The sequence below is a fragment of the Meriones unguiculatus genome, chromosome 11 (assembly GCF_030254825.1).
Source record: "Meriones unguiculatus strain TT.TT164.6M chromosome 11, Bangor_MerUng_6.1, whole genome shotgun sequence".
In the NCBI taxonomy this organism is placed as follows: Eukaryota; Metazoa; Chordata; class Mammalia; order Rodentia; family Muridae; genus Meriones; species Meriones unguiculatus.
The window spans coordinates 66,644,004-66,669,471 of NC_083359.1; positions in this window are offsets into that span (position 1 = coordinate 66,644,004).

The window sequence follows — 25,468 nt, forward strand, 5'->3', positions numbered from 1 at the left end:
CATTTATTCAAAAACAAAATATTTATCTTATATTGGTATTGCATATCTTCTATGTCATACTTCCTATATCATGATCTTATCTTTGCTGATTTTCTCCAAAGAAGGCTAAATGGTATCATGCAATATATTTATACATATATAATGTATATATATATTTATGTAAATATATATGTACATATGTCATGCAATATATATAGACACACACACATATATATTGTGCATGTTTGTCAGAGAGAGAGAATGAGAGCACATTATATACATTATTCTTCTCTGCTTAACTAAATTTGAGTGTCACAATAATGAAATTCATTTTAGACACATACCGAAGATCTTGTACGATTTAGGTGTTAACTGCTATTCTAACTCCAGTATGCCGACCATACCTTTTTTTTTCTTTTTACAGTTTTCTTTACAACAGTCTCTGCTTTATGTCTCCTGTGAATCTGAGGATTCCTTTTGTACTTCATGACCCCAGTGTTAAAAATTGTCTTTTTCTTCAGTACCAATTGAAAAAGATTCTTTTCATTGTCTTTGTATCAATTATTAGTTGTTTTATATGTCAGCATTTATCATGTATTTTTACTTTGCTTATCCTAAAATGTTATGTCATAAATGGTTTGTTTCTCAGTGAAGACGTAATGAACTGTTTGATCATAGTTTCCAAAAACATATTATACCATAAAGAAATAGCTAATATCTGTTGATTCCATTAAAATATGTAATGGACCTTCATGGAAATAATTAATATATTAGTTTATTCAGGAGGAGATATCATCCTTATTTCATCATTCTTTCTTACTAATGTGAAAAAATACATGCTTTTTAAAAATAAAAATAAAATAATTTCGAGGTATTTTAATTGACTGAAGTTGTATTTACCATAACAGTTTCCTTGCAGCATTTGACTGAAGAAGTACTGCCATATCAAGTCCTGTAATCACCCTCTTCTATGCTCTGTCAACAGAGACTCTATTAAAATCCAATTGTTTTTAAAATGAATTGAGTTGAATTGCAGTACTGTGCTAATGGGAAGCTACAGGGTGTCTGCTAATTGGAGTTCTGATAATGTGGAATTTTTTCCCCTGGCTACTTGGCAGATTAGCTATGCACAGTGTTCCTTTCTTTGAGATCTAGAAAATATATCAGATTACAAAGCATCAATAGCTTAATGGTAATGATTTCTTGTCTTTTTTTTGTGTGTGTGTTTGTGTGTGTGTGTGTGAAATGTGAGATGAAAAATGCATTGACCCTTTTAGAGTTCTTAAACATAGTTGCCATATTTAAAACATTCAGCCTAAATATAGTTAAGGGGCATTTCTGACTTTGTATTGTTCTTATCAATTTTACTTAAATTTTAAAGAAAAGTGGACTGAGAAAATACCTGAAAAATGCTTCATGAGAGTAACTTGTCTTATAGTTGCAAAAATAGTTTAAAATATTTTCTGGAGGAAGCACTATTCCTAATTGTCTTAGAAAGCGCCAGATAGATTTCCAGAGTGGTTGTACCAGTTTACATTCCCACCAGCAGTGGAGGAGGGTTCCCCTTTCTCCACAACCTCTCCATCATGTGTTGTCACTTGAGTTTTTCATCTTGGCCATTCTGATGGGTGTAAGGTAATATCTCAGGGTCGTTTTGATTTGCATTTCCCTGATGGCTAATGAGGATGAGCATTTCTTTAAGTGTTTCTCTGTTATTCGATATTCCTCTGTCGAAAATTTTCTGTTTAGCTCTGTTCCCCATTTTTTAATTGGGTTACTTGGTTTGCTGTTTTTCAGCTTCTTTAGTTCTTTGTATATACTGGATATTAGTCCTCTGTCAGATAAAGGGTTAGTGAAGATACTTTCCTAATCTGTAGGCAGTCGTTTTATTTTGATGATGGTATCCTTTGCTTTACAGAAGCTTTTCAGTTTCATGAGGTCCCATTTATTGATTGTTGCTCTTAGAGCCTGTGCTGTTGGTGTTCTGTTCAGGAAGTTGTCTCCTGTGCCAATGAGTTCTAGGCTGTTCCCCACTTTTTCTTCTAAGAGATTTAGAGTATCTGGTTTTATGCTGCGGTCTTTGATCCACTTGGACTTTAGTTTTGTGCAGTGTGATAAGTATGGATCCATTTTCATTTTTCTACATGTAGACAACCAGTTGGACCAGCACCATTTGTTGAAGATGCTATCTTTTTTCCATTGAATGGTTATGGCTACTTTGTCAAAAATCAAGTATTCATAGGTATGTGGGTTTATTTCTGGGTCTTCTATGTGATTCCATTGATTCTCCTTTCTGTTTTTATGCCAATACCATGCAGTTTTTATTACTATTGCTCTGTAGCACAACTTGAGATCAGGGATGGAGATACCTCCAGATGATCTGTTGTTGTACAGGATTGTTTTGGAGATTCTGGGTTTTTTGTTTCTCCATATGAAGCTGAGAATCTTTTTTGGGGGGTCTGTAAAAATTGAGTTGGTATTTTGATGGGAATTGCATTGAATCTGTAGATTGCTTTTGGCAGGATGGACATTTTCACAATGTTAGGAGTACTGCTTTCTCAAGACCCAGCTTTACCACTGCTAGGTATATACCCAAAGTTTGCGCAAGTACACAAAAGGGATACTTGCTCAACCATGTTTATAGCAGCTTTATTTGTAATACCCAGAACCTGGAAACAACCCAGATGTCCATCAACGAAGGAATGGGTACAGAAATTGTGGTATTTTTACACAATGGGATACTACTCAGCAATCAAAAAGGAGGAAATCATGAGATTTGCAGGCCAATGGTGCGCTCTAGAATAGATCATTCTGAGTGAAATATCCCAGAAGGAAAAAGAAAAAACACGGTATATACTCAGTTATATAGACCTGTAAGATATGATAAACATATTTAAATCTATACACCTTAAAAAGATAATCAAGAGAGCAGACATGGGGTAAGATGATCAATCCTCATTTAGAAAGACAGATGGGATGTGCATTGAACATGTGACAGGAGTCTACTGAGCGCATCTGAAAGACTCTAACTAGCAGTGTTTTCAAAGCAAAGACTCATGACCAAACCTTTGGCAGAGTACAGAGAATCCTAAGAAAGAAGGGGAGTTAGTCTGATGGGGAAAGGATAGGAGCTCCACAAGGACCAAATATATCTGGGCACAGGGTCTTTTCTGAGACTGACATTCAATCAAGGACCATGTATGGATATAACCTAGAACCTCCGCTCAGATGCAGCCTGTGGTAGCTCAGTAACCAATTGGTTTTCCAAAGTGAGGGAACAAGGACTATTTCTAACAGGAACTCAATGACTGGCTCTTTGGCCTCCCCACCCCCCAAGGGAGGAGCAGTCCTGTTAGGCCACAGAGGAGGGCTTTGCAGCCAGTCCTGAAGATACCTGATAAAATAGGATAGGATGAATGGGGAGGAGGTCCCCCCCATCAGTGGACTTGGAAAGGGGCACGATGAAGATGAGGAAGGGAGGGAGGGACTGGGAGGGAATGAGGGATAGGGACATGGCTGGGATACAGAGTTAATAAAAGGTAACTGATGAGAAAAAAATAAAATTAAATAAATAAATAAAAATTAAAAAAAATATTTTCTGGAATGATAACAAAATTAAGGCAATCAGCTTTTTGCTTGCCCTCTTCTGAGTTACTTGAAAATTATTTGAAGATTCTTGTGGCCCATGTTAGATGCTTGCCATTATTAGTGAAGGTAAGCCACAGCTCTTACTCCAGAGTAAAAATGAAGAGTTTAAGTTAGCCTAAATATAACTCCATTTTGAAATAAAGATCTTGACTGGGAACTGAGTTCAGGTACAAGGAAATATCACAGAATGTACACCTGGCAGAAAACAAAGTTAACTCTCCTAGCAACAGCCTCCAGGAAATATAACAGAACAAATGCTTCATAGAAAATAGAAAAAAACTCCCTGGCAATAATTAATGGGAATTGGTTGGGAATCAGGTGGGAAAATTCTCCCCAATGTTTCAGATATGGTTTAGAAAAATAGCCATTGTGATCATATGTCTTAGCCATTGTGATTGTGTGCCTCAGAAAAGGTCACCCCACCCTGCTAAACTTCACCCAATTCTGTAACACCAAGGATTGTGCCCCCCTGCTTGCTGCCATGGAAACCCCTTAATCACAGACTTTCCCTTTAAAAATCTTGTTCACTCAGAGCTCAGGGTTACCCTTCTCTACTGCTGCATCAGTGAGACTTGGGTCCTGAGTTCGATCGCTCTTATAATAAAGCTCTCTTGCAATTGCATCGAGTCATCTCCTGATGGTCTCTGAGGGTCCCGTGGACCTGCCATAACAAAAAGACATAGTTTATTATTAATATCCTTATATGAGTGAGAATGACCTCGGTATATAGATGTCGGTTGTCTCAAGAGATTTGTTTAGTGTAAAAATGGTTTAATAAAATTTTGTAGTCATAGACCAAAAGATGGTTATAAATCAACACATTTACACACTGATGCAATTGACAATGTAATTAATCATTTTGGTGGAGTTCGCAGGTAGACAGGTTATAAGAAAATGTCTATTTTACATGTTAACTGATGCCATTCTTTTTTTCAGGGTTGATGGAAGCCAGTGTTCTGGTTAGGGGTCATTCCAAAGGTTGTATATAACAGTAAAAAGTTTTAGTTTAGATTCAAAACAGTAAGTAACAAAAAGCTATTAAGAAAACTAGGAATTCAAGATATAATCAGGAGTATCCATATTATCCATTATTAGAACCCCGAATTTCTAATCAATTAAGAGTATATAAAATCTACACTATAGGTGTGAATTTTTTAGGGATATTCATAGCTCGTGAGTGTAGTGCAATATGTTCTTTTTTTTTTTTTTTTTTGAGGCTCCCTGTGTCTGGCATAGTGTTTATGGAGTTATGCAACAGGAGCTTACATCTAAATTTAAAACCATCAAGAGTGCAGGATAATATACTGGAGTAAAGGTAGCATATAAGGTATCAGACGGGTCTGATGCTCTTTGGATGACAGGTATCAGACAGGTAGCATATAAGGTATCAGACGGGTGGATGACACCTAAATGAACATTGGTACAAAGTCCCAATTTATTTCTAATATCAGAGATCAGACCTCTACTCTTGCCTGATGTGTCTAAAACAAAAAGGGGGAACTGTAGAGAGCTGCGTAATGCCGTGCCTTAAAGATGGAGCTGGTTTCCGCCTTCCACCTTCCTGATGGTGAGTGCTCTCTGTCACAAACAACTCCACATTTGGCTAAGGCTGAGGATCTGGCTTGCTTCCATGTATGTGGACCTATCTGCATTGCCCACGTGGCACGCTGGGGTTGGCTACCCAGAGGCTATATAAGCTGTGGGCTGGCTTTCCCAGGGTTAGATGATTGTTCAAGGTTCCTGAATAAACTGCATTGAAAAAAAAGAAGAAAAGCTGAAAATTTAATTGGACAGAAATTCCTTATACCCTTTAATTAAAGTACATATTTTTATGTATCTGTAATAATTAATATTCTATTAAATATTTTAGTAAATGTTTAAATTATTTAAAATTAATAATTACCTTTGTGAAATCCCTATTTTTTACTTGTTTCTACAACTGGTCAATTTGATATTATCATCATAATCTTATAAAGAAAGTGTTTTTCAAATTATATAAACCATTGTGAGACCAAAAGATTAAAAATCTGTGGCTATTATTTTAATGTTTAAGGCCTGAACTAGCTGGGTGGAGAGGTCCAGTAATGCCCTGAGGTGAAGAACCCGCCTTACTGCCTTTTTTCCCAACCCACTAGAGATAAAGTTGCTAGGAAACTGGTCCATCCCCCTAGGGAGGGATACCAGATCATTAATGGTTTGGGGACCTTCCTATAGTCAATCAATTCAAAATGCAGCGTTTCGACCAATAAATGCTTGCTAGGCATCTCCTGCTTAGGGCATGCTGGGAGGGACCAGAATCTTTAAATCACAGAACTAACCTGAGCAGGGGCTCTCGGCTCTCACTGATTCGGCACCTTGTAATGATTTGTAGTAAAAAGATCCTCATGTGTTTTACAACTGATTCGGCTCCTGGTGGTAGTCTTTTGCGCTATTGTGATTCGGGCACAACACAATCAATCTTTAATGTGCTCTTGTACATCTTAGAAGTATTTTCAAAGACATAGATAAATGCAAGAGGCTGGACTTCTATAAAATTAGCACTTACAAATTGTTGCAGATACAATTATATCTAACTCTTCACTTTAAAATAGAAATAGGATTACAATAGAGATCATTTTTGTAAGATTACCTATCTACTTTTCTTTGGCAATAGTAGTTATTTTGTATTTTTTAAAATACCCTCTGCCTATATTATAAGACATCTTGAAGATAAAGATGGGCTCTTAAGCTATAAATTTTGTATTTTTGAAACAACATTTCTGAAATAGGTTTTTTTGAAAAATATTCTATTTCTTACTTGTGGCTTTTAAATTATTTTAGTAAATTCAGCTAATCCAAATTTTTGGTGTTGTTGTTTCTTATCTGTTTGTTTTGATTTGGAGACTGGGTCACTCTATGAAGCCCTGGCTGTCCCGTAACTTACTGTGTAGACTAGGCTGGCCTTGAACTCACAAGCTCTGCCTACCTCTACCTTCTGAATGCCAGGATATTCCTAGTTCAGTCTCTCCACTGAGGTCTGTTTGGGCTTGGTCAATATTTGACCAAGTTTGACCCTACTCCCTCAAAAATGTGATCAATGTAGTATCTATTAGAGACTATTTTAATGCAATTTTAATAAATAGAGTTGACTCTTGAAAGATTCCATCTACAAAAATTAAGTCAAGACCAGGTAGAAAGACTGAATAACCCTATATCACGCAAGGTAATTGAAGCAGCCATCAACAGCCTCCCTTCTAAAAAAAGCCCAGAGCCAGATGGTTTCAGTGCAGAAATCTACCAGACTTTAAAAGAAGTGCTAACTCCAATTCTCTCCAAATTATTCCACAAAATAGAAACAGAAGGAACATTACCAAACTCATTGTATGAAGCCACAATCATCTTAATATCTAAACCACACAAAAATCCACCAAAAAATGAGAACTTCAGACCAATCTCTCTTATGAACTTTGATGCAAAGATACTGAATAAAATACTTGCAAACCAAATCCAAGAACACATCAAAGATATCATCCACCATGACCAAGTAGGCTTCATCCCAGGCATGCAAGGGTGTTTCAACATACGGAAATCCATCAATGTAATCCACTACATAAACAAACTGAAGGAGAAAACCCACATGGTCATCTCTCTAGATGCCAAAAAAGCATTTGACAAAATCCAACACCCATTCATGTTTAAAGTCTTGGAGAGATCAGGAATACAAGGAACATACCTAAACATAATAAAGGCAATATACAGCAAGCCTATAGCCAACATCAAACTCAATAGAGAAAAATTCAAACCAATCCCACTGAAATCAGGGACAAAACAAGGCTGCCCACTCTTTCCATATCTCTTCGAGATAGTACTTGAAGAACAATAAGACAACTAAAGGAGATCAAGGGAATACAAATTGAAACAGAAGAGGTCAAAGTTTCACTATTCGCAGATGATATGATAGTATACGTGAGCAATCCCAAAAATTCAACCAGATAACTCCTTCACCTGATAAACACCTTCAGCAAACTGGCTGGATACAAAATTAACTCAAAAAAATTCAGAAGCTCTCCTGTATACCAAAGACAAAAGAACCGAGAAAGAAATCAGGGAAACCAAAGCCTTCACAATAGCCACTAATAACATAAAGTACCTTAGGGTGACTCTAACCAAGCAGGTGAAAGACCTGTTTGAAAAAAAAAAATCTTCATGTCTCTGAAGAAAGAATTAGAAGAAGATATCAGAAGATGGAAAGATCTCCCATTCTCATGGACTGGTAGGATTAACATTGTGAAAATGGCCATCCTGCCAAAAGCAATCTACAGATTCAATGCAATTCCCATCAAAATACCAACACAATTCTTTATAGACCTTGAAAGAAAAATTCTTAATTTCATGGTGAAACAAAAAACCCAGAATTTCCACAACAATCCTGTACAACAACAGATCATCTGGAGGTATCTCCATCCCTGATCTCAAGTTGTACTACAGAGCAATAATAATAAAATTTGCTTGGTCCTGGTATAGAAATAGAAAGATGGATCAATGGATCCGAATAGAAGACTCAGAAATAAAAATACACACCTATGAATACTTGATTTTTGACAAAGAAGCCAAAACGATTCAATGGATAAAAGACAGCATCTTCAACAAATGGTGCTGGTCCAACTGGATGTTTACATGCACAAAAAAGGAAAATAGATCCATATTTATCACCCTGCACAAAACTAAAGTCCAAGTGGATCAAAGACCTCAATATAAAACCAGATACTCTAAATTGGTTAGAAGAAAAAGTTGGAAGACCCTAGAACTCATTGGCACAGGAGACAACTTCCTGAACAGAACAACATTAGCACAGGCCCTAAGAGCAACAATCAATAAATGGGACCTCATGAACCTGAAAAGCTTCTGTAAAGCAAAAGACACTGTTGTTAGAACAAAATGACAGCCTACAGATTGGGGAAGGCTCTTCACCAACCCAACATCTGACAAAGGGCTGATAACTGGAATATATAAAGAACTAATGAAGTTAAAAGGCAATAATTCAAGTAACTTAATTAAAAAATTGGTGTGTTGACCTAAACAGAGAATTCTCTGTAGAAGAATATAGAATATCAGAGAAACACATAAGGATATGTTCAACTTCCCTAGCCATCAGAGAGATGCAAATCAAAACAACCCTGAGATTTCACCATACACCCATCAGAATAGCTAAGATCAAAAACTCAAGATATAACGCATTCTGGAGAGGCTGTGGAGAAAGGGGAACCCTCCTCCATTGCTGGTGGGAATGTCAACTGGTACAATCACTTTGGAAGACAATTAGGAATAGTGCTACCTCAAGATCCAGCTATAGCAGTCCTAGGCATCCATCCAAAAGATGTTCAAGTACACAACAAAAACATTTGCTCAACCAGGTTTGTAGCAGCTTTATTTGTAATAGCCAGAACCTGGAAACAACCCAGATGTCCATCAATGGAGGAATGGATACAGAAATTGTGGTTCTTTTACACAATGGAATACTACTTAGCAATTACAAACAAGGAAATCATGAATTTTGCAGGCAAATGGTGGGATCTTGAAAAAGTCATCCTGAGTGAGGTATCCCAAAAGCAGAAAGACACGCGTGGTATATATTTACTTGTATAGACCTCTAAGATAAGATAAACATACTAAAATATGTGCACCTGAAGAAGACAAACAAGAAATTGGTCCAGGGGTAAGATAAACATACTAAAATATGTGTACCTGAAGAAGACAAACAAGAAATTGGTCCAGGGGTAAGATGATTAATCCTTATCTAGAAAGGCAAAGGAGATGGACATAGGAAATAGTAGAAAACAAATAACAGGACAGTAGCCTACCACTGAAGGTACCTGAAAGATTCTACCTAGCAGTGTATCAAAGCAGATGCTAAGACCCATAACCAAGCCTTCTGCAGAGCGTAGGGATCATATGAAGGAAGGAAGAATTTGTATATCCTAGAGGGGACAGTGAGCCCCACAAGGGTCTTCTATGAGCACAGGGGTCTTCTATGAGACTGTTTATCCAACCAAGGACCATGAATGGATATAACCTACAACCCCTTCTCAGACATAGCCCATGGTAGCTCAGTATCCAAATGGGTTCCTTAGTAAGGGGGACAGGAATTGTTTCTGACATGAACTCATGAGCTTCCCCTCCTCCCGAGGGAGGAGCAGCCTTGCTAGTCCATAGAGAAAGACATTGCAACCATCCTGAAGATACCTGATAAGCTAGGGCCAGATGGAAGGAGAGGAGGACACCCCCTCTCAGTGGACTCAGAAGTGGGCAGGGAGGAGATGATGGAGGGATGAGAAGGTTAGGTGGGCAAGAGGGAGAGGGCTGCAGCTGGGATACAAGTGAATGCATAAAATTACTTAAAAATAAAAAAAATATTTTAAAAAAGCAAGCAAACAAACAAACCAAAAATAAAAAATAAAAAAATGCCAAAATTTGGCATTACCATAATACAGTAATATAAATATTACAGTTCATAGTAATATTTTTTACATTAATAAGTCAAGGTTATTTTGACTAAAAATAGCCTTTTAACATTTTAAATCTGAACCAAAAAAACATAACATAAATGTTAACTTCTTCTGGTTCTTCCTGGTTACTAGTGAAATGAACAGTTTTAGTTTCATACAATTAGAACCATGATATTTTGTTCTTATGGTAATTGCAACCAAATATATGCATCCTTTTCTTTAAATAAGTTTATGACAGCTTGCATAAATTGAAGAGAGAAATTTGTAACTATGTTTCATAAAGAATAATTTCAGAACCAGCAGCTAATCCATTGCAACAAATATAACATGAATCAGAATTCAATCCTCAGCCAAGAAACAATTAATCAAAATCTGAATTTTTGAAATATGTCAGGGAACTCAGATGAATATGGACTTTTAAAAGAAGTGATATCATATTATTAAAATATCAGATATTTTTTATTAAATTATTCTAAATATTTAATTGATTTTATTAAAATAATTAATATTTAGTTAAATCTTTATTGAAATTTTTATTAACTTTTAAATTAAATTTTATTGCATTTACCCACTAACTATTTACAGCAAAGTTTAAATTCTTCGGTAGAGAACTGCACTTGGGTACAGTAGGAATGTCTTTGTTTAGTTCCACAGTGTTTGAACACTGGATATTTTTTAATGTGTCCGACATCGGTTGCTACCTACCAACTGAGAAACAGTTTAATCTGCATTATGTTTGATTCCTTTATTATTTTATACTTTAGGTGATCTTTAGGTGATTTTTTTTTTCCTTACAGGCTTCTCACTTTCTTAACAATCATGGAAGTAATATTAACTTCATAACTTCCTTTGGAATCTTAAAACTCTGGCAATAGTTTAATGTATACATTAGTCTTATTTTCTAAAAATAGATTTGTTACTGTATTTATAAAGTGAGCTTGTGAGAAAGCAAGAAAACAACTCTATTGCGTAAAAAAAATTCTAGTTATTCAAAGTGCTATTTTATTACTTGTTTACCTCCAATTCTATGTACATAAATATGCAAGCTCACAACTTATTTCAGTTTTTCAGCATCATGAAACATTCTATTTCAAAAAAGTTATGCTATAAAAGATAAGGTTTAGAACACTTTCTAGTCTTACTCAGTAATAATAGATTTCTCCATGTTGTACAATATTCTAAGTATAAAATAATGCAATTCCCTTGATTATTTAGTGAAATGCACTCCTATTGAGATACATTTATTTTGTGTAAAGTCCATGAAAATGCTAATAGCATTAGGATATTCTTGAAATGTGATAATATATATTTTTCCATTACATATTATGTATTATACATTATATTACACATATATGTGCTTAACTAAGTTATTTTATTTATTGAGATAAGGTTTCACTATGAAGTCCCAGCTACTTTGAAGCTCTGAAGAAATTATTTCAGCATTTCTAGGGCTGCATTTGTATGTGTACTCTACCACAGCTGGCTCAAAGTACTAACTGCGGGGGGGGGGGGGGAAGTTACAGATAAATCTTTCAGAGAGTAAGAGGGTAGAGGATACATTGCTCAGCTTCACATAAATCTGACTAAAATAAAAGTGTAAGGCAGCAAGATCTTGGTATGGAACAGGAAACACAGATATGTGCTACCACTCCCTGTTTGGAGAATGTTGTCATTTGATAGCAACAGAAGATAGCATTGGGTCAGTTTCCTTTAATCATGTGACCATGATAGGCTGACCAGACACCAAGATAGGCCTCAATCATAAAACCAGCTGTACAGCACAAACTGGAGTAGAAAGGAAAAGAAGAAAAGAAAAGAAAAGAAAAGAAAAGAAAAGGGGAGGGGAGGGGAGGGGAGGGGAGGGGAGGGGAGGGGAGGGGAGGGGAGGGGAGGGGAGGGGAGGGGAGGGGAGGGGAGGGGAGGGGAGGGGAGGGGAGGGGAGGGGAGGGGAGGGGAGGGGAGGGGAGGGGAGGGGAGAGGAGAATCTTAAAGAAAAAGGTGGGAGGGTTGAGATTTGGCTAAGAAAGGAGTTGAAGAGGGAGGTATAGTCATGTACATAGTGTGATATTCTAAAAGTATCAAGAAAACTGCTATGTAAAAACCCATGGAATCCCAGTGTCATGAAACAACACAACACTTAAAAACTGTCTGGATAGAAAATTGAAAGTGAATACCTCTGCTCACTCAACAGGCTCTGCATTCCTCTTTCACATTCTAAATGTGTTAAGCCCTCAGCTTTGACTAAGGTTCCATGAGCATATGATATGCACTATTCCAGCTCTGCTCAGAATATTGAGTTTTCTGCAATCACTGTGCCTTTTTGTCACAACTCCACCAAAGCTTTAAGCGTGTCAGTGTTTCTTATTTGTTGTTCTTATTTATTATGGTCAGGAAAAGTAACCTTGTGGGTGCAATTGCAAAAAAAGTACCTCAAGTAGCCCATTCTTGTGGCAGCAGGCAAAAGCAGGCACACGCCCCTTCCCCCCATGCAGGAAAAGTTTAATAATCCTTCTTCTCTTTTGTAGCTCTTTATTAGCACTTATATTTTCTAAATATTATCTCCCATGTGTTGCTGATGAGACCTTCCTGCCAATAAGACCAACTGTTTTTCCATTTTCTCCCTGACATGCTCCAATGTGTAAATGAAGCCTTTGATATTTCACTTCTATTGGTGTTATTTTCCATTGTGCAGGTTAATAAAAGAGTGTTGTTTGCTATTCCTGATGTCTTACAGCAAGTTTAGCTGCTAATTTCTAACATTTCTCTTGTGTTTGTGTGTTTGTGTGTGTGTTTGTAATAGAAATTTGGCAGCCTCTGTCCTCTTGTTTTTAGAAGTTTCCTATTATAAAGTGGACCTAACTTGTCTGGCACTAACTGTTCATTGCAAACTTCTCCGTCGTTAGTTTAATTTTCCCCCATTATGTTCACCTCCCAAAGTGCTTCAAATGTAAAAGGGATTTTCCATAGATTGTGTCAGGGAAGCACTAACTAAGACTGCTAAATGTGAATGATCAACAATTTAATACTTCCTTGGGAATTTTTATTTTAATTTAAACGTCAGTGTCCTGCCACTAATATTGAGAAAATATTGTCCATTAGTCTCAATGTAGATAATTTTTATTTAGTTTATCAACAGATTCTTTTTTGGTGACTTTACTATATATTTACTAAACTCATTCTCCAAATAATTCTGCTTTATTTTTGGAAATAATTTGGAACATCATATTTCTTACATGAATGTAAACGTCAGGCTTAACAAGGATGAAAATGATAACTGCATAGGTGTCAGGGCATGGTCAGAAGTGCTGACCAGTCCAGTATAATGTCCTCTTATCTTGTCTCTGATCCTGTACTACATCTTCTATTCATTTAAAATAATGAAGACATGGAAGGGATTCATCACTCTTTAAATCTACATTTTCTTCTGATTTCTTTCTAAAATTACAGGCTTTATCAGGTGACCCTTGTGTCCACATCCAGGGAATAAACCTCTAAAATACCATGGAGCAAGGTCCACAATTTGGGGTCCCATCAGGAAGAGCAGTGCCAAGTATCAGCTCACTCTGTAGTTCACAGATGTCCTGTTGGTGACATCACAAAATGTTGTACACATACACACACACACACCATTCTGCATGAACAAAGTTTAATCACAGCGAATGTCAAACAAGATCACCGTTAGTATTCAACAGAGTTGTTTTTTCTTTTCTTTTGAAACCACATGTATTTCAAGTGGATATAGTGGTGGATCTTGTCCCATGTCAGGCACATATTGTCAGCATAGTATTGCATCATGTGTTTCTCCAGTGATGAAGTTTATATATCTTTCTCCTTCCACCACAAATAGTAGTGGGTCTTTTTCTATATTATGCATGTTTTCAGCAGAGAAAAGAAATATAGATGAAGTTCAAGCAAAACAAGAAAAATCTCAGACAGTAAAATATATCCAGTGCTTTACTTATGGGGAAAAAAATAACATGTTCCAATTCAAGGCACACACTCCTGAGATCATGCCTGTGCCAGCAAACTACACATGACTGTCTTTCCTTGCATCAAATCACACCTATATTCCAATGAGATTTTACTTTACTAAACTTTGCAGCATCTGATACATTTTAAATGTCACATCATTCTCTAATTTTTAATCATTAATAAACATAAAATGTGTCTGAAATACTCCATACACATTTTGTAGTATCATTACAGAATGCTAAGGAGACTAGTGTTTGTAGGTTTGCAAAAACAGTTTTAAGTTAAATTAATCTCAGCTTGAGTATGTCAAAACACATATTTGGTTGCTTGCAGATTTATATAATGTATTCCCTTTATGTGATCTTATCTGTTCATGATCTGAGAGCAGAGCAAGCAGCTCTGTGCAGCTCAAGAATTCAGTTTTGCTAGAACAAATATAATCTGTTTCTTGATCGACCCTGCCAAAGCAGAACAATATTGGGGTAGGGAGTGGCAAAGAGTAGCCAAAATCTAGTTAAATTAAATCATTCAACAACTAATATAGAAAAGTACAGTCTTTATCATGCACTGCAGTTTTGCTTACATTTTAAACATACAAGCATCTTTATCATCTTCCACATACTTTGCAAGGATTTTAAGGAAATAGAAGCATAATTGGGTCGACTTATTTGAAAGAAAATATTAAATATTTGAAATTTAATATTAAATCATTTGAAATATTAAATTATTTGAAAGTTTGGTTATTATTGGAATTTTTAAGCATAGAAAAGACAAAAAGATTTTGCCACTTTTGAATTGACACACAGCCATTATATCTACAGTTCATGTGTCCTTTATATTCCTGAAAAGCAAATACCCTCTGTTCATTGCATGCATATATGCAAGAACATGCCTATGTACATATGTTTATTTGAGGTTGTTTTATTTCTCATTACCATCTCTGGGTTAGAAAGATGGCTCAGCCATGAAAGGTTAGGGTCACAACCATGAATATTTTATCATTTCCGTTACCCAGTGGCTTGTTGGCCATTTCCACCCTCTCTGCCCTTGCTTTCTTACGCATCCATCTTTAAGGTTTTATTTTCTCTTCAACTCTTCATGAAGTCCAGTTTGTGATGATCACCACTCTTGGGAATGGAGCCTACCCTAAAGTTTGGTCAACCTGCTGTGGTCAGATCATTGGCTTTAATATAAATCCATATTATTCCAACTGTCAAATAGGATGTCCTAATATGTAACCAAACACTTATTTTTCTTTAACAACAACAACAGCAACAAAATATGTCTATTATCAGTTACCCTCAGGACACACCATCTTTCTGTTATGTAGTTTGGGGGTTCAATATCTAGCTTATTAATTTGGGGAATCTCATAACAAATATACTTAAACAGGGTTTCCCATTCAGCAGAAACTTATTTTGCACAGTCCACCAAGCAGGGGATGCTGAGATTTGCCAATTATTAAGGTTCTATTTCAGGGTCTCTATCTATATTCCTAATAGTTGTAATTTCTTTATGTAGAGCAGCTAAAAAAATTCATTTGGCTCTTAACTCTTTCTCTTTCTGACCTTAAATGTAATTTTATATTTCAATATAATCTTCAAAAAATGTAAAAGAAAATTTTGCTTTTGATTGATATCTAAGAATAAGATTATCATGTAAATACAGCCCATATAATATATTTTCTTAAGTGTTCAGGAAATCTAAAACTACCTTTTATTCTAGTCACCAAATAGCAATTTAAATAAAGAAAGAAAATTTTTAAAAATCATATATTATGTTTAAGTAATTCTCCAACTGGGAAGGGAGCATTACGGAGATTAGCCTCTGCACCATTTCTGTATGGCAAAAGTAAGGATAAAATATGAAATGTAACAATACTGCTGTAGCATAAAGAAAAAGTTTTCAGTTCAATTTTATCACCAACAATCTATATAACAAAGACTGTGGTTCATGATTCTCTATTTTGGACCTTATGTATATAAGCAAGAGATAAGGTGTACGTACATTTTATCATGTATTTTTTTCTTGAAGTAAATGATGGAGTTACTGCAGTGGCATTGAGAGATGGCTGAAATCCTAATTCAGACGACAAAATGCAGCTTACTCCTCACTTAATAAAAACAATGCATAATTTATTAATGATAAAACACACCAAATGTTAAAATGTAAGTATCAGTCATATAAAGATAATTAATTTGAGCATGTACTTTGTGACAAACTTTAAAATTGTAATCATTGAGACATTGTTTATTTCTTTACATATTAATCACTTCAAAATATAGAATTTGTCCTTTCATTGTGGTACTTATGAAATATGTATTAGATATTTTCTTATTAGTAGTTATATTACTGGTTTATAGAGAAAAATAAAAAATAAACAAGCAAAAAACAATTCATTTTCTTTACCTGTGTTTTATTGTTTTTGTTTTTTTAATTGTACATCTTTTGGTCATTCCTTGCCTGCTTAGTCCTAACTATGCACTGTCCAAACATATTCATCTGTAGCTAATTGGATTTTCACAAATGCATCAGAATTCATGACATTTGTCTTTCGGCATGTCTTCTGGTTCCACCAAATTGCTAAAAATCACATGGTTTCTTTCTTACCACTGAGTTGTCTCCCATTGTGAATATACCCTAATTAGGGGTACAGGAGATGTCTCTGATATGAACTCAGTGTCTGCTCTTTGATCACCTTCCCCTGGTGGGTGCAGCCTTGACAGGCCACATAGGAAGATGATGCATCCAGTCTTTATGAGACCTAATAAGCTAGGGTCAGATAGAAAGGAAGGAGGTCCTCCCCTATTAGGAGACTAGGAGCACAGGAATAAAAGACAAAGGGTGAGTGAGACTGGAAGAAGACAAGGGATGGAGCTGCATCAGGGACACAAAGTGAATAAATTGTAATTAATAAATATATAAATATTTTTTAATTAAAAAAATAGCTATCAACTGGGTATCAAAGGTGATCCCATGTTTTAGCTACAGAAAAATTGTAACCAAGATTGTAGCAGTTCAGGCTTTCTTTTTGAATAAAATTATTTCATCTAGTAGGCAATAGACCAAATTGTGTGATTTATGAATAAAATGCATAATGTATTTCATAATAGTTGTATTTGTAACAGTTCATAAGACTTTCCAGTTCTTTATTTCCCCTGCCTAATATGTTAGTTTTTATTGTTTCATAATAGATATTATTACAGCTTTGGTTAGATGCTACACAATTATGGAATTGATTTTTATTTGGCTAATATTAATTAATCTAATAATTTTTCCACATTTTTATTTTACATGTGTTCTTCTTTTGTTTTTTTTTATTTCATTTTTAATTTGTTTATATGATTTGGTACACAAGTGTCCTGAATGTTAAATATTTGTCATCTGAATACTTCGCAAATACTGTGCCCAATTTTGGAGGCTGCTTTTTAATTGTATCATTTCCTTTGCTTTGAAGATGTTTCTAATTTGATATAATCTCATTATTTTATTTTATATTCTTTGTATTGGTGTTCTGTTTAAAATTAATATGTCTATAGGAATATGTTAAAATATTTTCATGTCTTTTTTGCAATAATTTTATCATTTCATGCTTTAACTTGTCTTCAATCAATTTTAAATGAAGTTTTGTATAAAGTTAAAAAACTTTAGTTTATTTTTGACATATTAAAATGCATTTATATTTCTATTAATCATTGGAAAGATTTTGCTCCAATATATTTTGTGGCATATTTAAAAATATGAACTGGCTATCTAAAGTCTGGTTATATTATTGGTTCTTCATTTTATGTATAATAATTTTAACATATATTAGTACCTGAAGAGATGTATAATTTTTTGTCATCTTATGAGGATCCTGGACACTTACAAACAAAATCACTTTCAACTTGTTCTCCTTTATGAATAGTTACCATGTATAAAAATTTAGATATCTTTATATAACAGAACTTACCTGGCCTTTTACAATTTCAGGTATTCATATACATTGTTTCATATTTTCTAATTTTCAAAATGTTACAAACTATTTCTCCCAAATTTATAACCTTACTGAATCTCCTCTGAAGTTGTTATCATTTCCTTGATTAATTTTGATATTTGTATATTTCTTCCATTCCCTACTCTCATGTAATTTAGGTTTCAATAAAGAATAATAACAATAATAAATTGGGGAAGGCGGCATTAAGACATCTGATAAATTCAAGCTTTCCTTTTTTTATTTTTCCCTTGTACCAAGAGAAGAAGGAAGTACTCTGTTAGGATTGATGAAGCAGTCGTTGATGAACCTAGTAATGGGCATTGATTTTTCTACAGACTACTTTCTGGCATGAGCATCTGAATGAGTAGTCAGTGTCTAATGCTCACACGGCATCAGGATGTGGGTAAAAGAAGTTAACTTGATTAAAATATTATTTTATAGAATATAATTTTTAAAGATTTAAGACCCTCAATAAATAAAGCACACATTTCTTATCAAACTTAAACTTGAAATGGGAAAGGAAGAAAGAAGGAAAGAAAGAAAGAAAGAAAGAAAGAAAGAAAGAGTAAATGAATAAAGTACAGAATCATTTCTTCCAAAGTTTATGGATAGATGATTTGTATATTGCTTGTTTTAGATTCCTCCTATAAAGGCTTATGTTGCCAGTTAAGATACATACTTTATAATATTACATTTGGAGACTAAAATCACTATATCTTATAAATTTTTTGCCAAACTGTTTCCATGTATGTAAAAAAAAAGTATATACTTTCTTTAACAGATTGATGTCCTGTTAACAGAAGCTTAACATACGATTAAATTTTCTAGAAAAGCTCATGAATTTTATGGCTGAAAACTACACTTGACAACTCAAAAAAAAAAAAAAAAAACAAAAAACAAAAAACGTACAATTCTGCTCTCTATTATTTTCTGTATAAGTTGGGATCCCGATTTAAAGGTTTTTTATTTCCTCAAATGTAGGAATGAGATGAGAGCCATACTGAAGCTGTAGAATACACTTAGCTTGGGCTAGTCCAGAGCATTTCTTTCTTTGTTCTCAGTATCCTTAGTCCTAAGCCTGGAAGCTTCTAACCTTCATAAAATCTAGTGTTCTGTAACCTGAACTTTGGAAGCTTCACCATCCAGCCTCCATCTGCTAGGCCAAAATGTTTCAGCCTCACAGACTTATTGCTGAAAAAACTTACCCTTTGTATATCTTACCCTTTGTATATCTAGCCGGTTGGTTCAGCTCAGTTGTTCTGGCCCAAACTTCTTTCCAAGCTGACTGATTGAATCTGGTGTCTCTCTTGGCTTCTGACTTGCTTCTGAATTGCTCTGCTTGGCCTCAAACTAACTCGGGCAATATGTTCTAATCTTCTGGCTCCTTCTTACTCTCTCATTCTTTCTGCAATCTGTCTCTGTACAACTGTCCCAGTAAAACTGCTACACACTGCCTGCTACCACTTCTCTTTTTTTCGTCCTGTACTGCTCTTAAGTAGTGTCTTTTTCCTGTTCTGTTCTTATGAATGTTGGGCATAACCTGTCTCTGACTCCTTCTGTTAAATCTTTCTCTGATTTGTCACTTTCTCTTCTCCTCAATTAGACATCGTTTTCAAACATGGCTGCTTCTTTATAAATCTAAACTTACCTGCACTGATTGATATTAAAAGTGTGTACAAAAGTCATGTCTGTATTACATTCAGATCATTCATTGTTTGGGTTTAAAGGTGTGTACTAAGGTCATTTATGTATTACAACTAGATCATACTATAATCCAGGATGTGTTTGCATTCTGGCAAAGACATAGAAGGTCTTTTGATATGATTCTTTCCCAAAGCAGCCATATCCTTGGATTAAAATTCCTCTACAACTTTCAGTACTACAAGGTTATCCTTAAATATTAAGAAATCTGCATCTATAAATGTATACCATAGAAAGATTACAGTCCAATCTCCAAATACACAAAACTGTAAATTCCTACATATTTGGTTCTCTATTCAGAACAATGACTCACTGAAAATTATTTTACATATGTTAATACATATCATAGCCTTATTTACCAATTTTTATTTCCTCCATTAGTTAAGATCTGAAGCAACTGTTAGGCAAAACCAGTATCAGCTGAGAGTCCTATTCTTGTAGACATGTTTGTTGATATACTCAGAAAAAAATTAATTTTCTTTCATTGTACTAGTGTTTATTAAGTGATCCCCCTTTCCATCAGACTATTTCTTTGAAACAAGTTTCCTCCCATTCTGTTACAGTTTTTGTTTGTTTAAACATTGCATTTAGTGTTTTCTACGTGAGCATGTGTGGAGTTATTTACTTTAGCATGACTATGTGCATGCCAGTACTACTGAGGAATATGGTGCCTCATTTCCCAGTAACTGTTAACTACCTACTCAGGGAGGGGTGGGTCTTTAGGAGCACCCACACACACTCCACCCTGCCCTCCGTTCACATTCAGGACTAAATGCTGATAGGCCAAGTATTTCACAATCTTACATACATAGCCTCAGTTGCTGTGAGCTCATGAATGCCGTAGAAGACAGCTTTTTAGAACTCTCCTTCCCATCCTCCAGATGTTAGATTCTTTCAGGTCCCTCTTCCACCATATCCCTTGAGCACTGGAGGGGAAGATATAGACAACTGGCATAGGGATGAGCACTGAAGTCATTTATTCCCAGGGCTGCACGTGTGCCTCCACATTAACTAGTGCTCACTTCAAATGGACCCTCCTCTGGTCAAGTTTGCTACTTGTTTTGACCTATGGGCTCAGAAGGCAGTTTGACATTATTTTCATATAGCAAAACTGCAGTAACGGTAGTAATAGGTTTGACAGTAGGGCCTATAACCTCCACAGTCATGGGTATCTAAGGGGCCTATGCATTTCTTCCATCAAGTGAACTTTAAATCCAACCCTTCCGCTCTATTTTATATATCCTGCTTGGTAGACTTGCTTTGTGGCTTATAGGACTCAGAATCCATTAAGACTCAACGAGTTTCCCTCCTCAACCCCTTCCACAGTATATTATCACACTATCAAAGCTAACCAACAGGGAGAAAGCTGCCAGATTAGTTGTAGCTAGAGTCCTCTATATCTTACATTCAAAGTGAATGGTTTCTTCAACAACCATATGTTATCATCTAACTTTAGTGGGAAACTAAAGACAGTGGCAATAGTTTGCTTTGTTTTTATAGCCTTTGGAACCCACCTGACCAAATAACTCATAAAGAAGTACTCTGCATTCAGCAGCGGGACTTAATTTCAAAACTTATGGCTTTCAGTAGAACAAAAATCTACCCATGAAGTGTCTGTCTCCTCATACTATTTTATTTTTTTTATTTTTTTTATCAGTTACATTTTATTAACTCTGTATCCCAGCCGTGTCCCGATCCCTCATTCCCTCCCAGTCCCTCCCTCCCTCCCTCATTTCCACCGTGCCCCTTTCCAAGTCCACTGATAGGGGGGACCTCCTCCCCATTCATCTGATCCTGTTTTATCAGGTATCTTCAGGACTGGCTGCAAAGCCCTCCTCTGTGGCCTAAAAGGACTGCTCCTCCCTTCGGGGGTGGGGAGACCAAAGAGCCAGTCATTGAGTTCCTGTTAGAAATAGTCTTTGTTCCCCTCACTTTGGGAAACCAATTGGTTACTGAGCTACCACAAGCTACATCTGAGTGGAGGTTCTAGGTTATATCCATACATGGTCCTTGGTTGAATGTCAGTCTCAGAAAAGACCCTGTGCCCAGATATATTTGGTCCTTGTGGAGCTCCTATCCTTTCCCCATCAGACTAACTCCCCTTCTTTCTTATGATTCCCTGTACTCTGCCAAAGGTTTGGTCATGAGTCTTTGCTTTGAAAACACTGCTAGTTAGAGTCTTTCAGATGCGCTCAGTAGACTCCTGTCATACGTTCAATGCACATCCCATCTGTCTTTCTAAACGAGGATTGATCATCTTACCCCATGTCCGCTCAATTGATTATCTTTTTTAGGTGTTTAGATTTCATTATGTTTATCATATCTTATAGGTCTATATAAGTGAGTATATCCCATGTTTGTCTTTCTCCTTCTGGGATATTTCACTCAAAATGATCTTTTCTAGATCCCACCATTTGCCTGCAAATTTCATGATTTCCTCCTTTTTGATTGCTGAGTAGTATTCCATTGTATAAAAATACCACAATTTCTGTACCCATTCCACCGTTGGTGGACATCTGGGTTGTTTCCAGGTTCTGGCTATTACAAATAGAGCTGCTATAAACATGGTTGAGCAAGTGTCCTTTTTGTGTACTTGAACAAACTTTGGGTATATACCTAGCAGTGGTATAGCTGGGTCTGGAGGAAGCACTATTCCTATTTGTCTTAGAAAGCGCCAGATAGCTTTCCAGAGTGGTTGTACCAGTTTACATTCCCAACAGCAGTGGAGGAGGGTTCCCCTTTCTCCACAACCTCTCCAGCATGTGTTATCGCTTGAGTTTTTCATCTTGGCCATTCTGATGGGTATAAGGTGATATCTCAGAGTCGTTTTGATTTGCATTTCCCTGATGGCTAATGAGGATGAGCATTTCTTTAAGTGTTTTTCTGCCATTCGATATTCTTCTGTCGAGAATTCTCTGTTTAGCTCTGTTCCCCATTTTTTAATTGGATTACTTGGATTGCTGCTTTTCAGCTTCTTTAGTTCTTTGTATATACTGGATATTAGTCCTCTGTCAGATAAAGGGTTAGTGAAGATTCTTTCCCAATCTGTAGGCAGTCGTTTTGTTTTGATGACAGTATCCTTTGCTTTACAGAAACTCTTCAGTTTCATGAGGTCCCATTTATTGATTGTTGCTCTTAGAGCCTGTGCTGTTGGTGTTCTGTTCAGGAAGTTGTCTCCTGTGCCAATGAGTTCTAGGCTGTTCCCCACTTTTTTTTCCAATTCATTTAGGGTATCTGGTTTTATGTTGAGGTCCTTGATCCACTTTGACTTTAGTTTTGTGCAGGGTGATAAATATGGATCTATTTTCATTTTTCTGCATGTAGACATCCAGTTGGTCCAGCACCATTTGTTGAAGATGCTGTCTTTTTTCCATTGAATGGAATTGGCTTTTTTGTCGAATATCGAGTATTCATAGGTGTGTGGATTTATTTCTGGGTCTTCTATGCGGTTTCCATTGATCCTCCTTTCTGTTTCTATGCCAATACCATGCAGTTTTTTGTTACTGTTGCCCTGTAGTACAGCTTGAGATCAGGAATGGAGATACCTCCCGATGATCTGTTGTCGTACAGGATCGTTTTGGAGATTCTGGGTTTTTTGTTTCTCCATATGAAGCTGAGAATCTTTTTTCAAGGTCTGTAAAGAATTGAGTTGGTATTTTGATGGGAATTGCATTGAATCTGTAGATTGCTTTTGGCAGGATGGCCATTTTCACAATGTTAATCCTACCAATCCATGAGCACGGGAGATCTTTCCATCTTCTGATATCTTCTTTGATTTCTTTCTTCAGAGAGTTGAAGTTTTTCTCCAACAGGTCTTTCACTTGCTTGGTTAGAGTCACACCAAGGTACTTTATGTTATTAGTGGCTATTGTGAAGGGTGTTGTTTCCCTAATTTCTTTCTCAGCCTTTTTGTCTTTGGTATATAGGAGGGCTTCTGATTTTTTTCCTCATACTATTTTAAAAAAAAGAATTCCGTTTTTAAATTAACTTCTATACCTGCTCTCTCCTATCCTCCTGCCCTACTTTAATGTGTAATCAAATCTATTTTTATAATTATTCTTCTCTTCTTTAAAACCTTTCACTGAAGGGGGTTTAAGGGGTATAGCAGGCTGAGGTGCCAAGGCTAGAGCAAGAACACAGCCCACAGCCTTAACTAACTAGTGTTCATAGGGCTTCCCAGGGACTGACGTGACAAACATGGACTCATGAGGTGTCTGAGCCAGGTCTTCTGTGTGTACTTTCTGTTTGTGTAGCTTAATGTTCTTGTGGCAGTAATAACAGTTGGAGCAGGGGTGTCCAGACTCTTTAGTCTTCTGTTGGAACTGTTTTCCTTCTACTTGATTGCCTCATCCAGCCTAGATATAAGGGTTAGTTCATTCTTATTGTAATTTGTTATACCATTTTTGGTTGAAATCCTGAAAGGCCCTTTCTTTTGTGAAGGGAAATAGAGGAGGAGTGGATTTGGGGGAGAGGGGAAGTAAGGGTGGAGAAGAGGAAAGAGAAACTGTGGCTGGGATGTAATATATGAGAGAGGAATAAACAAACAAACAAACAAACAAATAAATGCTTTTCACAGCTGTGCTATAACTTCTTTCTAGCTTCTTGGCCTCTATAGGCATTCAAAGTTGAAGAAGGAATCCTAAAACTTTGTACTTAAATTCAGAAATTGAGCAAAACAGGAAATATTTATATTTCTGGGCCCAGGTGAGTTAACTTTGCAGCTTGTCTTTTTACCTGAAAATTTCATAACTTCTTTTTTTCCTACTACAAAGAAATATGCACATCTATGTTCGTTGCTACTTTATACACAATCACTAGGAAGTGCAATCATTTAGATGTCTATAAGCTGGTACCTAAAGAACAAAATTGAGTTATATACATACATTGGAGCTCAGGTGTATCTGCTTTTGTGTAATGTAGAGCTAAAACCTGACATATTTAGTGCTGGTGTTTACTTTGAACATTATTCACTCTACTCTGTTAATGAGAAAACTAAATAAAAGATAAATTAAGTATTGCTTAAATATACAACTTAGTGTGGGTTAGGTAGCAGAATATTTTGATCTTTTTCAGGTGTAAATGTTTTTACATTACATGTTTAACACACACCCTTAAATATCTCTGTAGAACATTCATTCTCACCATGGTATGTTTTGCATTATGCATTTTCCTCTGTAATCAGCTTCAGCTATTCAGGAGGCACAGCATACTTGGATTTGATTATCCAATAAAATAAAGTGGGGATGACACTTCACATACTATAATGTATTAAATATATGTACCATGAAAGATTTGAAATGGGATTTCTTTGTTATAACGCCAAACATATCATTTTACCACTTTATTCAACTGCATAGTCATGTCCAGAAAAAAAACGACAAATTGTGTTTAAGTTTCAGGTGTACCTGGAAATCACAAATAAAATTGCTACGCTATTTTTGTCTTTACTGACAAAATAAACTAAGGAAAAATCCCCCAAGTCCATATTTGAATCTCTGTTGCTACATTATTGGTCTTAGTGACAATTCCTGTCATCCTTTGATAGAATGTTTACTGGGTGAATGGATTTCTTTTACTTACTATTAACTGATTTACCCTTAAGGATGTGGTATATTGATCTAGTGTCTACTCTTACATATATTGAATTCTAAGCAGTAGAAATATATTGAGCATTTTATAGACACTGTTAATTAAAACTTTCTGCTAG